The sequence below is a fragment of the Columba livia genome, chromosome 6, assembly GCF_036013475.1.
Source record: "Columba livia isolate bColLiv1 breed racing homer chromosome 6, bColLiv1.pat.W.v2, whole genome shotgun sequence".
Classification (NCBI taxonomy): Eukaryota; Metazoa; Chordata; class Aves; order Columbiformes; family Columbidae; genus Columba; species Columba livia.
The window spans coordinates 20,936,585-20,951,936 of record NC_088607.1 but is presented as its reverse complement, the minus strand read 5'-3'; positions in this window follow the sequence as shown (position 1 = coordinate 20,951,936).

Genomic DNA, 15,352 nt, shown 5'->3' with positions numbered 1-15,352 from the left:
ATTAAAAAGTGCTGACAGCGAAGAGGGAGGAAAGGAATGGACGAAGGGCCACTTTCATCTCATGACAGTCTCCTGCCAGCCCCAGCCACTGTGTCTCCCTCTCACCCCCCCTCCTGGCCCCTTGCTTTCCTAGGCATTTTATTAAATAGGGTCACAGCCCGCACTAAAGTCCCTCCCACGGCCTGGGCAAAATGAAAACACTCTCCCACCCCCATGACCCCCACTCTCCCAGATCTCTGGCTTCTTTGCCATTTCCCCCCTCTCCAGAACTGAGATCTCCACCCCACTGCAACCTTGAAGTTTCGTAACAAAACATCAAGGCAAAGGGCTCCAGGGAGGGAGAAGGTCTACCCCATTTTTTTTCCTCTTACATTAATTATCTCATTTAGTTGAAAGAAAAGTCCAAAAATGGATCTTTCCCTTGGTAATTTATGATGCTGGAGTAGTAATTTATAGCTCAATACAACTTTATTTTGCTCCTTCTTTACATATGCACACAGAGAGACACACACACATACATACACTTAAGGAGACACTAACCTGAATTTATCACACTAAGTACCTGCCTTCTAAAAGTAAAGAACTGAACATAATTTACAAGGCAGGATGGGGAGTGGTTCACATGTGGGGGGAAACATTTAGAAGAGTTAATGTTTGAAAGTTACTCTTTGAAGATAGGAGGCTCCTCTGGATAGAAAGAGAAAACCTAACTAATTAAAACTGATGTATCAGTTTCAGAAGAAGAATGTGCTGGTAATGAAACTGTGCATGGGCAAAAACAACAGGCGTCCAGGTTAGCCACAGTGGCTTAGCACCCTCTGGGGAGAAGATCGTGATTTCAGCATCAGACCAACAGGTTATGAGATCTAATTCACTGGGACAATAGCCAAAACCTCTTGTCAAAGTGGCTGGTCTGACACAGGACACACAATTTGGGTGCAGAAGCAAATGTGGGTCATCAGGAGGCTTTGAATCATAGCCATGATGTGCCAGCAATGTGCTCACCTGTTAATGAAGGCTTACCTTTCCCAGATCCTGTGCTGGCTGAAACCTGAGTTGCCACACTCCCAGCTTTCCAGGCTGTACCGCCTCCAGGGACAATGTGAAAGAGACAACAAAGGGGAATATCTTGGCTTCATCTCTGTATTTTCCAGTGTACATTCCTGAATCGTCTTCTTCCCACCTAGAGTTTCCTCTGGGGGTTCCCCTAGCACCTTCCCCAGCCAGCCCTCTTCTCCAGACCTCTGTGACTGATGTCCAAGGGAGAAGTCCTGCCACACGCTGCATCCAGGAATATAAAGGCCATGAAGTCTCAGCAATTAAGAATGCCAAGACAAGAAACATGTGAAAAGAATCTCAACTGCCAGTTGCTTTTTTTTCTGCACACATGAAATTTCCTAACTTCACGAGGCATCTCTATCTTCCAGCTAGGAATCTGAGCCATAGGACTCATCCAGTAACTTGGACCTGGGTCACAGAGCAAGCAAATGCCTTTAAATCTATGTCAGCTGAGTGCCAGGTGAAAACCCTGCAGCCAGGCAATTCTGCTCAGGGGGACCTGCACTTGATTTGGTCCAGCACCAACTTTAACCTCTATTAGACAGACCCACTGCCTTTGTACAGGACCACATACACAGTTTCCTCCATATCACAGAATCCTTTTGCCCTCACAACTCTCAAACCCCTAAAACCATTAGGATGGGAGGTAAGCATGGGTATGAAGGAAGAAGGCAATAAATGACATTTTGTAAAAAAAAAAAAAAAAAAAAAGGAATCATAAAAACTATTTGAGAAATGCTCAAATGCTCATTAGCCAAATGCAGGTTCTTTCCAAAATGTACCTTGCTGAAAACTGTGGTCAAGCTGTGTCACTTTAAAGCTATGGGGCTCTACATTCTCAAAAGTACACCAGACAATAGCCCCTGCTTGTCAATTCATCCAGCAAATTTTTAGAGCAAACCAACAAAACTCCCAGAAGGTGATTTGTATGTAAACACAGAATTCCTGCTCATTTTGGTAGGGAAGGTGTTATTTTTCTTGCTGCTTTCTCTCGTAGACATCAGCTTGTTCACAAATCTTACAGTAACCCACAGCCATGGCATTAAACAGGTGGGGAAAATAAGGCTCTTTTCTTATTGATTTAGAGATGGTTTCATTTGTAAGCGAAAGGGCAGCTGTCAATAGACTGCGTGATCTAAGGCACCAATCCAGAGAAATCTTAAGCACGTGGGTGCTCGGGAGCAAGCATGGGATTCAGGGCTGTTGAATCGGGGCCAGCAGACTAAACCAGGCTTTATTTCATGTTGCATCATAACTCTGTTGCACGAATGAGAGGAAAGTGCTATTAAATGGGAGGATGAAAGGGAAAGAAGAAGAAAACATGTCTCTTTCTTGTCTGATAATGTTAGCAATATATTTATAAAAAAGAAACAAGACTAATCTTCATTCTTCTGGGCTTCTCGGGGAGTCCTGTCTGTGCTGTCCATTTTGTTTAGATTGCGCACTCTTCATAACAGATATTATCTGTATTTTGTGTCTTGTAAAGCAGTGGACATTTTTATATAATGGTAATAATCTATAAAGTACACAAATAAAAGGATCAGAGCAAGCGAGTGATGTTGCAGAATTGTTTCTGCCTGAAAAGAGCAGCAAAAATCCAGTTAAAAACAGCTGTTTACTTTGATAATAAAACATGTGTGCTTGTGATTGTGCATGCACATGCAGATATATGTATCTATATGTGCATACTGTAGGGAAAGAGAGTCAGGGAAAGAATAAGTCCATCACATCCATAAGTATGTGGCACCTAAGCATCATGCAAAGTACCCTGGGTGCAATCAAAGCCTTCCGACGCTCTGAGGGACTCACTGGAAGTGTGGAGAATATTAAGAGTGACAAGCCATCAGGACTGCAATATCAGACCAGTGGGGAAGGAAAACTGAAGCAGGGTGTCAGCTCGAATTGTCGTTATCCCTGTTCAGGAAATGGCATCGAGCAATGCAAAGTAGTGGCAGGAAGAAAGGAGGTCGGGACATCTGGGAACTAATCCCCCATCCCCCAGGGATGCTGCACCCATTCAGGACCTGGAACCGACTGACCTCCGCATCACTCCCGGTCCTGCTTTTGTCATCCTGAACACGGGGGTGACCATTTGCTCCTGGGGTGGGGGAGCGAGGGGGCGGACACATCCCCCCGCCCAGGGCTGGGTGCCGCCGCCGTGGAGGAGCCGAGTGGCACAGTGGGAGCGTGTGGCACCGGGCAGCACCCGGGGTGGGGGGGAGGAAGGGAGCTGGGGAGGGGAAGGCCTATAATCCCCTTGGTAAATCCACGCCTGAACTATAAAAGGATAATCCATGTGCAACCCTGGCCCCACTTATAGGATTTAGCTCTTAGTGTAGAATACTAATATTTGGCTGTTTGTTTACCCCTGTGAACTAATTTGGCAGATTCTTATGATTCTCACAGGGAGAATTTATTTCGATTTTGATATTACTCAAAGCCTTGGGTCCTGGAGTCATAGGATTATATGCAAAGCTCTGAGCAGACTTTTTAAATCCTTTTTCTTAAGAAATAACTATTTGTTGTGGATACAGCAAAAAGCTTGAAAGCTGGCCTGCTGTTCCACAACACAATGGCATCAGAAAGGAAGCCACTTGCTAATTCCTTTTTCTTTTTTTTTTTCCCCCCCCTCTTTTTTTAACATGGTGATTTTAAAACCAGTCTTGCAACTGTGAAAGGTGAATGGGGATAAAGCCCATGAGTTTTGAAGAGTCGGCACGGTCAAGCTGGGCTCTGCTTGTAGATTCACGCTGGCTTGGGGAGCTGGAGTGCCCAGTTGCCTGCTCCTCTCGCAATGGCATTGCCTTGAGAGAGTGGTGTCACGGGCAGAAATGAGACCCTCCCAGCTAAAATAATATGTGAACTTTGGGAAAGAAGGGAGCACAGGAAGAAAAAGGGCATGTGTTAGGATCAGAAATTCAGCCTTCAATTAAAAAGTAACTTTCTAACCTTTGACAATGCAGAGAATGGCTTGAAAATGTGACATACGCAGCCCCTTAAAAGAGAAACCTAGTACAGGAATCCCAACTATGTTATTTTTATAATATTGCTGGTTGGAGGGCTTGCTCTCTGATTTTTGAACAGCTGACGTTGTGAATACTAGTGAAGAGGTGTCCTTTTTTAAAATGTAAAAGCATTTCATTGCAAAGTGTAAAGAAATGGAAGGAAAAAAAACAGTTCTCTCTGAATGTATTTGTGGTTGTCTCAGGACTCTCCCAGTGTCCTGAGAGAAATTAAAGGTTGCAAATGTAATCACAATTAGGAGCAGTGCAAGTCGGGATATTTGCCCAAGATTTGACTCTCAGTTTAGGAAAACATTTCATTTTAATTCTGTGCACAAAACCATTTCTGCTGAGGTTTAAGCACATACCTAAAGCAGAATAGCTGCAGAACAGCTTCACCAAATCAGGACCTTGAGAAGAAAGCTGGCAGAAAAATAACAAAATTTATCATTATAAAAAAACTATTTTTGTTAGTAAAAATGGAAGTAATTCATGGAAAGGAAAGGAAAGGAAAGGAAAGGAAAGGAAAGGAAAGGAAAGGAAAGGAAAGGAAAGGAAAGGAAAGGAAAGGAAAGGAAAGGAAAGGAAAGGAAAGGAAAGGAAAGGAAAGGAAAGGAAAGGAAAGGAAAGGAAAGGAAAGGAAAGGAAAGGAAAGGAAAGGAAAAAAAGAAAAGAAAGAAAAGAAAAGAAAAGAAAAGAAAAGAAAAGAAAAGAAAAGAAAAGAAAAGAAAAGAAAAGAAAAGAAAAGAAAAGAAAAGAAAAGAAAAGAAAAGAAGGGGAGAAAGGGAAAGAGAGAAAGAAAGAAAAAGAAAGAGAGAAAATAAAGAGAGAAAGAGAAAGAGAGAAAGAAGAAAGAAAGAAAGAGAGAAAGAAAGAAAGAAAGAGAAAGAAAGAAAGGAAAGAGAGAGAAAAAGGAGCCTTCATAAATCAGGCAAACAAGACAGGCAGATGAAAATTATATCAGACAGTGGAAATGAGGCAAAAATAATGTAGATTATTCACACATTTTGAAACTTTGCAGGACTGAGGAGAGAGGGTGAAAACTTGGTGAATAAATCCGGGACATGAGCAGAATTTGTGCCTGGCAGTTTAAACTGGAAACACTCGGTACAGCTCCTAGGAGACCAGCAGCAGGAAGTTTTCAGCAGGCGCGTGTGCATCACTGGTACCTGCTTCATTTTCCTGCTCCCCAGACCCTGCCGTGACCGGCTGTCCCGCAGAACCGCAGCTCCCCAGGCGGCCTCGTCCCAGAGCTGCCCGAGAGCAAACTCCCGTCGGGGCAGGTTCTCTCGCCGCCCCAGCGGGGCTCCGTGCCCGAGCAGCACGGCAGAGCCGGAGGAGATGCTCGGGCAGCCCACAACCCCTCCTGTAATTCCCAACAAGACCCTGAAAATCTGTGTCTGCTGAAATACACAGAGCCGTTGTCATTTTTACCCTACACTCAAATGCTGGCAGCCAGTTCCATCTCTGGTAATAGCTGTTAATAATTAATCTGAAATCACATAGAGATTAGGAAAATATCTTTCGGGTGAGTGACGTTTTCCCAAATTTGTTCCAAAGACAACAAGAAGGGAAACAATGTATTCGTACAGACAAAGGGAAGGGAGGGTTTGGCTGTCTGATTTTCCAGGGCTTTGGACTTATTTCTGTTTTCTCCTCTTCTCTTCTCAGCTTGTTTCTGGTGGCGGGATTGAAGAGCCCCAAACATTACTCCAAACTGGGGGAAAAACATACTACATACTACAGATTTGAAGGGAGCCATTTGTTTAGTTTATTAAAAAGAACAAGTGGTGACTTGCTTCCTGCATATAAATTTCTTCCTGGGGAAGAAATATCAGGTACTAAAAAACTCTTTAATCTGCCAGAGAAAGCCGTAACAAGAGGCAATGGATAAATGCTGAAGCCAGACAAGACCCAATTAAAAATAAAGTACTGAACCTTTTTTATTTTGTTTTACTTTGTCTGAGGAAGTCAGGGTGATTAACCGCTAGAGCAGGCTGTTACGGGAAGCGCTGGAGTCGCCCTTTCTCAACATCTTCGGCTCAAGACTTGTGTTCTTTCGGGAAGAAAGTTATTGTATTCAATAAAGGCATAGCAGGGACAATCTCTGGCCCATGTTACACAGGCAATCCAATAAAATAATCTGAAAGTGTTTTGTGAATATAAACTGAATAAACAACTTTATGTCCTCCAGCCTACTTTAGGAAAAAAAAAATCAGGAAAGCAAGAAAAAAATCCTCTACAACTGAACAATCATTCCTATTACAGAAAGAAAAAAAAAAAAAAAAAAAAAAGAAAAAGGAAAAAGTGAAAAATTTGTAGCAGCGAGAAGGGATCTGAAGCAAAACGGATGCCAGGATCCAGGACAGAGCGAGGCAGCGCGTTCGCTGCTGCTGGTCGGGCTACGGGGCTCCCCCCAAGCGCCGCGGGCCTTTGGGAAGGAGCTGCTCAGGCTCCATGGAGAATCCTGCCCTGCTGATTTCCAGCTGAGCAGCTTTCCACACTCAATGGCTGTCCCTGCTGCTTTCATGCAGGGATGTACTCTAGCTCGGAAGAGAGCAGTTCTGTTTAGATAGCCCCCAATCCTAGCTTTACCTCATCCCTTCCAGCAGAGTCACTGTAATTAAGATTTGTTAAGGTTTGGAAGAAATCTCATTAATCAGATAAGATCTGAACTTTATTTTCTTTTTAAAGACCCAATTTGATCTCTCTTGCTTGTGATAATTGCTCTCCTCTTCTGACATGGAAATTCATTTTCCAGGCACATAAAACACAATAGATTTCCATTGTCAACAGCAGCAACCCCAGGAGAGTTAAAAATATTTCTCCAAAGGCTAAAAAGAGCATTAGGAACAAATCCAGACGCAGGGAGGAAGAGAGAGCATGAGACGGGGTGCTGTCAGAGAGAGGCTGGGAGGGAGGAAGTGGTTTGTATGGTCCCAAAAAGGGGCAGAGATGCACCAGGAAAAAGGAGGGCACCCGGACCTCCACTGTGACCGTCAGTATATGGTGCTGAGCTGGTAGGTCCTACTGAGGGACTCTGTCTAGAGAGGAAAAAAACTAGTTACCACTCTTGGTCCCTGACCTGGGGGGAAAAGCATCCTTCTCCCGAGTTTATCAGAAACCACTACTTCAAAGAGCGATCAGAAAAGCTCCTGGACGGCTGACATTTCACATGAGGCAGCACCAGGATAAATGACATGGTGTGAAATATACTCCACCACATCAAATCCTATCCATCAGCAGGATTCCTGGTTTCTAAATGTCAGGTGTGGAATAGGAACTCCTCGGGAACATCTGAATCAGAGGGCAGCTCTGTTCCCTGCCAGCCACTCCCCAGCTCTGCTCAGACCCCAGTGTACCTCGGGGGACTCTGCCTCCCCGTCCACCCCAGCACGGCACCACGCCAAGCCCAGCAGGTGCTGGGCTGGGAGATGTGCACATGCAGCCCCGGGACAGGGCAGGGGGTAGGTGTAACACCTCTTGCCCCAGGGCCTGCAGTCCCCAGGAGGGGCAGGACAGAAGCATGTGGCATCCCCCTGTTCATCCTTCAGCGTCAACCCGTCACATCAGCCCAGTCAGCGGGCAACAAGCCAGGCACTGGGCTCACCATCTTCCCCAGGGCCCTGCTGCCCAGCAGGCACACCGGTCCCTCCAGCCTGTGCCTGTTCCTTACACCACCACATCCCTGATTTCAACCTGGACCAGGAGAGTCTGCACCAAGAGGCCAGTGGCTACAAGCAGCTTCCGTTGTCCTGAACTGTCACAGGGAAAATAACACTGAGCTGCAGATTTTCAGCACTTCCAGGGCTTCACAGGATCCTGTGGTAGCAGCAGCAGTCTCCAGCACAGCTTGGCCCAGCCACTTTCTGGAGATGCTGAAACTTTGGGGAAGCAGAGAGAGAGTGAAACCACTACTGGGCACTTCGTGGCCTCCCAGAAATGGGATCTCTCCGGGGCAGCTGGCTAGCAAGGCTGGCTGTGGGTGACCAGGGAGGCCAAAGCAGGAAGAGTCCCCACACCACTGGCCTGGGGAGGCAGAGATCGGGCTTGGCTGGTGCACACAGAGGTGCTAATAGAGATCTAGGGCAAATGTCCCAGCCCTGCCTGCCTCTCTCCCTCTCTTTGCAGAGAGAATCTGCAAACACATTAATCTCATCTCACACACAAACCCTCCGTCCTGATCCCAGAATCCATATATTAGGAGATTTACATAAATTACCAGCTATCAATAGGGCACATGAGGTGCAGGGGCTGACAGCCAGCACCCTTGCCAAGAAAACCATACAAGAGGATTGGAAAGGAGGGGAAGGGAGGGGGCTGCAGAAACAGGCTGGGAGCACAGCCTTAGTGAGCAGAGGTCTGGGATGGTGGTGGCTGGCTGTGCTGTTTGGGTCTCTGAGTTGCTCATTGCAGCTGCCGTACCCTGCTTTGCGGAAAAAAAGGCCTGGCCTCCTTCGCTGTACACCCTGCGGTGGCACCTTCCCTCTATATCTCCCTCACGAAGGAAGGGCAAGCAGCCCTCCTTGCCCTCTGCTGCTCACCCCAAGGGAGTGCTGGGGAGCACCTGCCGGGCCCAGGCCCATAGCCTGGGTGTTGTGGTAGATATATAACTAGCAGGGAAAAGGGGATTCACAGGACTGCCTTGCTTTATCTGGGGCTTTGTATTTGCAGACTAGTTCAGAGCTCGCCCTATTCTCTGGCATCCCCAAGTCTCAGGTGCTCTGGAGACCCAGAGCTGTGTGGCTTCACCAGGGAATTCAACAAATCTTTGACTCCGTCTTGTTTCTCCCTGAGGGGCTTTACCTCTGCTGGGAGCAGAGGAAGGCGAACCTTGGCCACCACCCCCACCTGGCCAGTGGCAGGGTGCTCTCCCTGTTATGTGCACTGAAAAGGGAATTCAAGCTTCTCTGAGTCATAAAAAACATAGGTGATGCTTGGTGAGGATCGTGAGAGCTATCTACAGAACCCTGGCATGCAGATGCAAAGAAAACCACCAAAACAGACCCCCTTCCAATGTGTTTTCCAGGACAAGACCTGCTCTGTGAGGGGGACAATGGTTGAGCATAAGTCAGACCCAGAAGTGCTCCAACAGGCCCCATGGCCAGGGCACACCAGTGAGACACTGGTTTGCCTGCTCCATGTCCTTGTCATCAGGGCCTGTGGCACAGCCCCATTACTACCACCCGAAGTCTCAGATGCACAAAATAGACCCTGGGCAAGCCTGAGGTGAGCCCTGGTCCCAAGAAGGGACGGGACTGGGTCCCTCCCGGGGCGGGCAGCGTGCCTGACCTCTCCTGCAGCATCTTCTGAGCCTCCCAGACGGCAGCCCTGGAAACCCCCCGGCCGGTGAAGCGCCCCAACTCGGGATCCCGTTTGCCACCAGCCGCCTCTCCCGCAGTGTGCTGCTGCCCTCGCGGGTCCAGCGCGCACATTGCAGCCCCGCACCGCCCCGGCCCGCACCCTCCCCTGCGGAGAGCCCAGGCACAGGGTGCTCCTTCTACTGCCGGCAGGTAGAGCAAGGGAACAAAGGCAGGCACCCCGCTGGTTGGGGTCTGGACCAGGGGAATAGAGGAAGCAAGCATTCAGTGGGGACCCAGGGAAGACACGGGGCAAGTCCCAGTCCCAGCCCCACTGGTGGTGGAAAAGAGGGTGAAGAAGCCCCCTCTGCACCAGAGAGAGTGTTCACAAGAGCGTCACCTCTGCTCTGGAAGGGTTACCACAGGTCATCTGTCCTTCCTCCTTTTCTCTGAACAGGCAGACATCACAGCTGAGCCCAATATGTCCACAGACTGCTGGGACTGCTCGATGGACAGCTGTGAGTACAACAAGGTCCCAGAAGCTTCTTCTGAGCCTGAAATACACCCCAATGTTATTTCTAGTGCTGGGAAAGATGGAAAAGCAGCCAGTAATGCAAGGTAACAAAGCAATGTGAGCCAAATAAAACAGGCCTGGACTTGATTTACCTGCTGGAGAAGCAGATTAAATGGGAGAACTTTTGTTTTACGGTAATGAGGAGGAAAAAGAAAACCAAACACTCACTAAGGAAAATGTGAGTAGCCAATATTAGCTCTCATATACACAAAATCTCCTCCCAGCAGTGCCACTAGAAGCACACACAGACCTCAGCAGGGTTGTGTTGATACAGGACAACATACGTGGCACAATGGAAATATGTCTTGAATAATATGTTTGTAATCGTACAGCACCTAGTAGACCAGTCAGCATCCTCATGCTGCAATACCAGTGTTCAGGTGTAGGTACCTGTTCTTGTGTACGTCCCCAGCACCTGTATGTACAGTCTAGAAGAGGCAAGCCCAATCCACGTCTAGCATCTGGGTTCCAAAGCTGAGGCTGAAATTGGATTCAGGTTCATGCCTAGTGCCTCTGACACATCAGGACTCTGTGCCAGGAGGGAGGATTTTCACGTGAAAGCTGCTCCTGTGAGACCCCAGTTCAGGATTAGGATGTTGACCCTCCTGATAGCTCAGCCTGAAACCCCTGCAGCGGCTTGGGCACCGCTGCAAGCCGAGAGCATCGCCCCGCGGGCAGCCCCGTCCCCGCGGGCAGCGCCGCAGAGCTCCGCACGGACCGCGGGCTCCACGCTGTGGCCAGAGCGCAGCAGCGCAGGGCAGCTCCGGGACGGGACTGCCAGCCCCGCGCCGGCGGGGCACCCGCCGCTGTGCCCGCACGGACACCGCCCGTGTCACTGCCGCACACCCACACAGCGGCAGGTCCCCGTCACTTCCCTCGCCACCTGTCTTACAAGGGAGGGTGGTGGGTTCGTCTGTCTGTGCCTTCCTCTTAGGTGGGTTTTTTCATTGCCCTCTCCCCTCTGCTTACCTCACACACCTTGTTCTTCATCAACACTGGTGTTCCCAAACCTGATCACAGCCCAGACGCTTTAAAACTCAGCCACTTGAGGTCTGAGCTCTCCTCTCTTTGGAGCCAGAGGATGGCTCCTCATTTGCTCTCTCATTCTCCAATTATTCAGCTGCCTTTAAGAACTTGAAAAACAGTTCCATGCCCTGAACTGTCAGATCCTGGGGCTTTCCTATCCCATCACAGCCACCACCTTTCATCATGCAGGGCCAGATGGTTGGAATTTGTCCACCCACCCCTCTTCTTTTGCTGTCCCACTGTGCATGGGTGCTTGCAGACACAGCTGGCATCAGGTATTAATAGATGTGTTTGTCCCAGGGCCAGTCTGGTTGTGCCCAGGTGCAAGACCAGCATTTGATAGTGCCTTTCCATGTCAATATCTAATAAACCAGCAACAACAGCCCAGCCTCTTGCATGCAGGAGGCAATACCTGCATCATCAGGCGCTAGCAGCAGCTCTACCCCGCTCAGCAAGGAGCAAGAGGGTCTGATGGCTGTACAGCAAATGCCAGAGGGGACAGCAGTGCCTTGGTGGCTGCACCAGGGGAGACAGCTCATCACAGCTGCTCCCAAGGAGCAGAGTGATCCTCGCAGAGCTGGAGAGCCACTTTGGGAAAGGCAGGTCGTCATCACAGCACCGGAGGCTGCAGGCAGGGTTAAAGGCAGCAGCCGGCCTGAGGGCAAATCCTCTTGCATGCTGGGCCAGGCTGGCCAGCAAGGTCTGGCTGCTGCCCAGCATGGACAGCTGCAGGCCAGATAAACCAAAAAACAGCACAGCAGGTGAGGCAGCACCCAGAGATCAAAGGCAACTTGAGTATTGGGGTCCAGGGGAGTATGCCTATTTCCACACAGGTGCCTGATGCTGACAGAGAAAGAGAAGAACCTACAGTAAAGCCAGACAAATTTCAGTCAAAAAATGAGATCCAGTGATGGGTTTTATATGAAGTGATGAGGGCCTTTCACCTCTGGAGCAAATTCCTCAGAGCAGCAGCAGATTTTCTGTCCCAGTGCCTTCAAACCTTGACAGGAAGCCCTTTGGGAGGGAGGGGTTTAGACAAAAGAAACCAGGAGAATTCCCTCAGTTACCCACAAGCTTACACTGAGTGACTGAACAGCTGCTTTTTGACTTAAAATCTCTCCCTGGCTGTTCTTGTGCTGTACAGCTCTTTCAGGTGTGACAGGCAGACCTGCCTGCAGTACCATAGCCTCCATGTGGGTGGGGACAATGGGACAGTGACTCAAGTGGCTTCATAATCTGTCACAGGAACAGTCAGCACATGCACTCTATCAACCCCACCACAGGCAAGAGGATCATTTTTCTGTTCTTGATCTGCAGAAAGAATACCAGCAGTTACCTGTCTCAGAAGAGCACTTGAGCCATGGGAGCAGTGGAGGTGACTGTATCTGCTCAAAGAGAGCAGTCTTCTAGTTCATCAGCTATCTGCAAAGTCTCTCATACAATTGTCCATGGACTTTCTTCCCTCCCCTGGTCATGAGCCAGAAGACAGACCCATGTGTGATCCTCCAAAGGACCTTCACCAAGGTGACAGCAACTGCACTGTAACCCCTGTGCACAGAAGCAGCTGCCGGTGCAGGTAGGAACTATCTGCACTTGAGGTCTGGAGGCAGATACTGGTTTTCCACAGGGAACCATAAAGTCCCCTCTCTATTAGTCTTCCTCAGAAGCACCTCAGCCTTGTGAGCAGCTCAGCAAAGTCTCTCCCTACTAAGCACACATTTTCCCAGCAACTCTCTGAGGAAACCGGCACACATAAGCTCGAAAGCACAGGGCCTTGCTTCAGCCTGTTGTTCGTTCACTCATGCTGAAGGGCAATGCCATGACTGAGAGCTCTTGTAGAAGCCCCCTATGATGCCAGACACTCCAGACCTCTAGCTGGGCCAATGCATGCCTCAGGCAAACACACTATAACAACACCTCCAGGAAAATCCAGCCATCACGCATTTACTTGCATCTGTACTTGAGTCCCCTCAACGCCCACCACAGTTCTGCTCCCTTCACCTGGAGGCTTCCTTCCTACCAGTGAACTGACTCCAGCTCAAGGGCAGGATGGATGAAATTACCTCTGATGTATTTGAAATTCAAGGAACTTGAAGCAAACACAAATAACAGTGAAGAGCCTTGAGTGGTCCATAGGTCCTGAGGATGAATTTTCATGTAATACCGTGCATGCAGGGCTCACAAGAGGATTTATATGATGGACAGAGAAGGCAGCAGATATTAGCTGGGACTGATGATACCAATGCACCCAGAAATAGTAAGCCTTATTGTTCTACAGTCCTGCACTTCCCCGCAGAAACTGAGCATTACATCACCTAAATCTCAGCAGATATGATCCCCACTCTCAGCTGGCAGGAGGTAAGAGCTGATGTTCTCAGCAGAGAACTGAGGTAGGTAAAGACTGGCAACAAGCTACAGTCCGTAGGCAGCAAAGCAGAGAGTGGAACAGGCAGGGAAGAAGCTCAAGGAAATGCAGAGCCCTTTAGAAGTGGCAAGTCTTGATACAAACTTCACATTTGAATTTGACCACAGTAGCACATTTTGTGGGTTTTCTGGGCAGTCCTTTGAGGGCTGGCTGCATCTGAAGGTTATAAAGACAGGGGAATTCTGAAGGTAAAAGTAGCCCTAATCAATAGAAGTAGGCATGCCTCACCAGCTTAATTTGATAGTAGGACAATGAGTTCCCTATAGTACTCATGTATCAGCAAGTGCAGGAATGCTTATAGATGTAAATACCATGAGTGCCTAAACCAGCAGATGACACAAGGCAAGAAATATAATCCTTTTTTCTAATATACCACATTTAAGCAGATAAGTTTAAAAGCAGGAATTTCTCAAATTGATAAAAAAAATATGTAATAAAACAAATATTATTAATAGCAATTCATTAAAAGCTTCTCCCACCGTTATTCTTGCCAATTCTATGCAGAGCTGAATACACAAGTGTGGCAGGTAGGCTGTCTTACTGAAGTTCAGCCTTAGGCAGTTCGCCAGCTTAAGTTGAAGGCATCAATATAGTAATCTCACTGAAGTTACATTTTGCTCAGTTTCCAGGTTCAGATCCAAGAAAAAGCATGTTCCATGGTTGTGTACAAGTTAGCAGGAAAATGAAAGGTCCTGTGCAGATAGACTAAGAGAATCTACTCAACTCACATCAGCTTAGGGCCCCAATATGTTCCTTACATTCTTGGAAAGCAGTCACTTATGGCCCAGAAACACTGATTTTGTTTATTTTTGTTTCATTCGGGCAGTTCTTACTGACACCGGTTATTTTGGGAAGTTTTTTTCCGCAGACAGGATGGGAATCAGCCAGGCTTTGTTGGACCAAGCTGCAATACCCTTGGGACTTCCCATTTGGTGCCTTCTTTATTCCTTCTTCAGAAGCTCTTCCCTCATCAACTGCTGAGCAAGTTTGGCCACTAGATCCAGGATCTCAGGGCAGTCAGTAGAGCCACCAAAGCTATATTCCCCCTCATATTCAAGCTGCTTTCCTGTATCCATTAGGAAAGGTACAGCCGGGTGACACTGGCAAGGTGCATTTATCCTCCCACTCACAGGTAACCTTCTCCATGTCAGAAAAAGGGAAGTCAACACACAGCAAGAGAAGAAAAACACCTTTCTGGTACTTCTGTTACTCAGCAAAAAATCACTTTCATATTCTGGCCTGACATGCCTTTGTCCCCTCTAAGCAGCAGGATCGAAAGGAGAGTTTTGGAGATGGACAGCTAGCTCAGGCAGTGAAGTCCTATGGTGTTAGATGTGAAAGATCCACATGCCGTTCCAATAGATGACAGAGCTCCCTGGCAGTGTGCAGAAGCGTTGCCCTCAGGAAGGATTTGGACTGCTGCAGGCTCTGCAATAGCTGGGAAGGTGCTATCCCAGGCAGCATAAGCAGATGGAGCCTGTAGGCACAGGAGGTGGACAGGACCCAGTGCTCCCTTTCTGGGAGGCCAAGCCAGCAGTTAACCTGCAGAGCCTCCATGGCTCCCAACCTGAGCCAGCCCTGATCCACCTAGCTCATCAGTTCTGCCTCATTGACCACATGCAACCTCTTCCAAACGTTGCTGTAAACAGCAGGCTCTTGGAGGAGGCTGGAAGGTGGCACTGGTAAGGTTCACGGGCCACCTCCTGGCTCTCTCCTCTCCAAGCACAGCCACCTTGCCACGTGAAGGAAACCTTTGGCAGCTGTCTTGTGCTGGGAGACAGGGCTTGTTGAGCTTGGCTGAGTAATCCCAGCCGCTCCCGTCACTGCAGCTGCATGCATCCTCGTTCTTCCAACTCAAGGATCGCTGCCTCGCTGAATCACCCCATTAAATTGCTAATATCTTATTGTTCTTTAAGATTTCGAAACTTGCTGCGAAACATTTACAGATAATTTTTTTTTTGCCTGC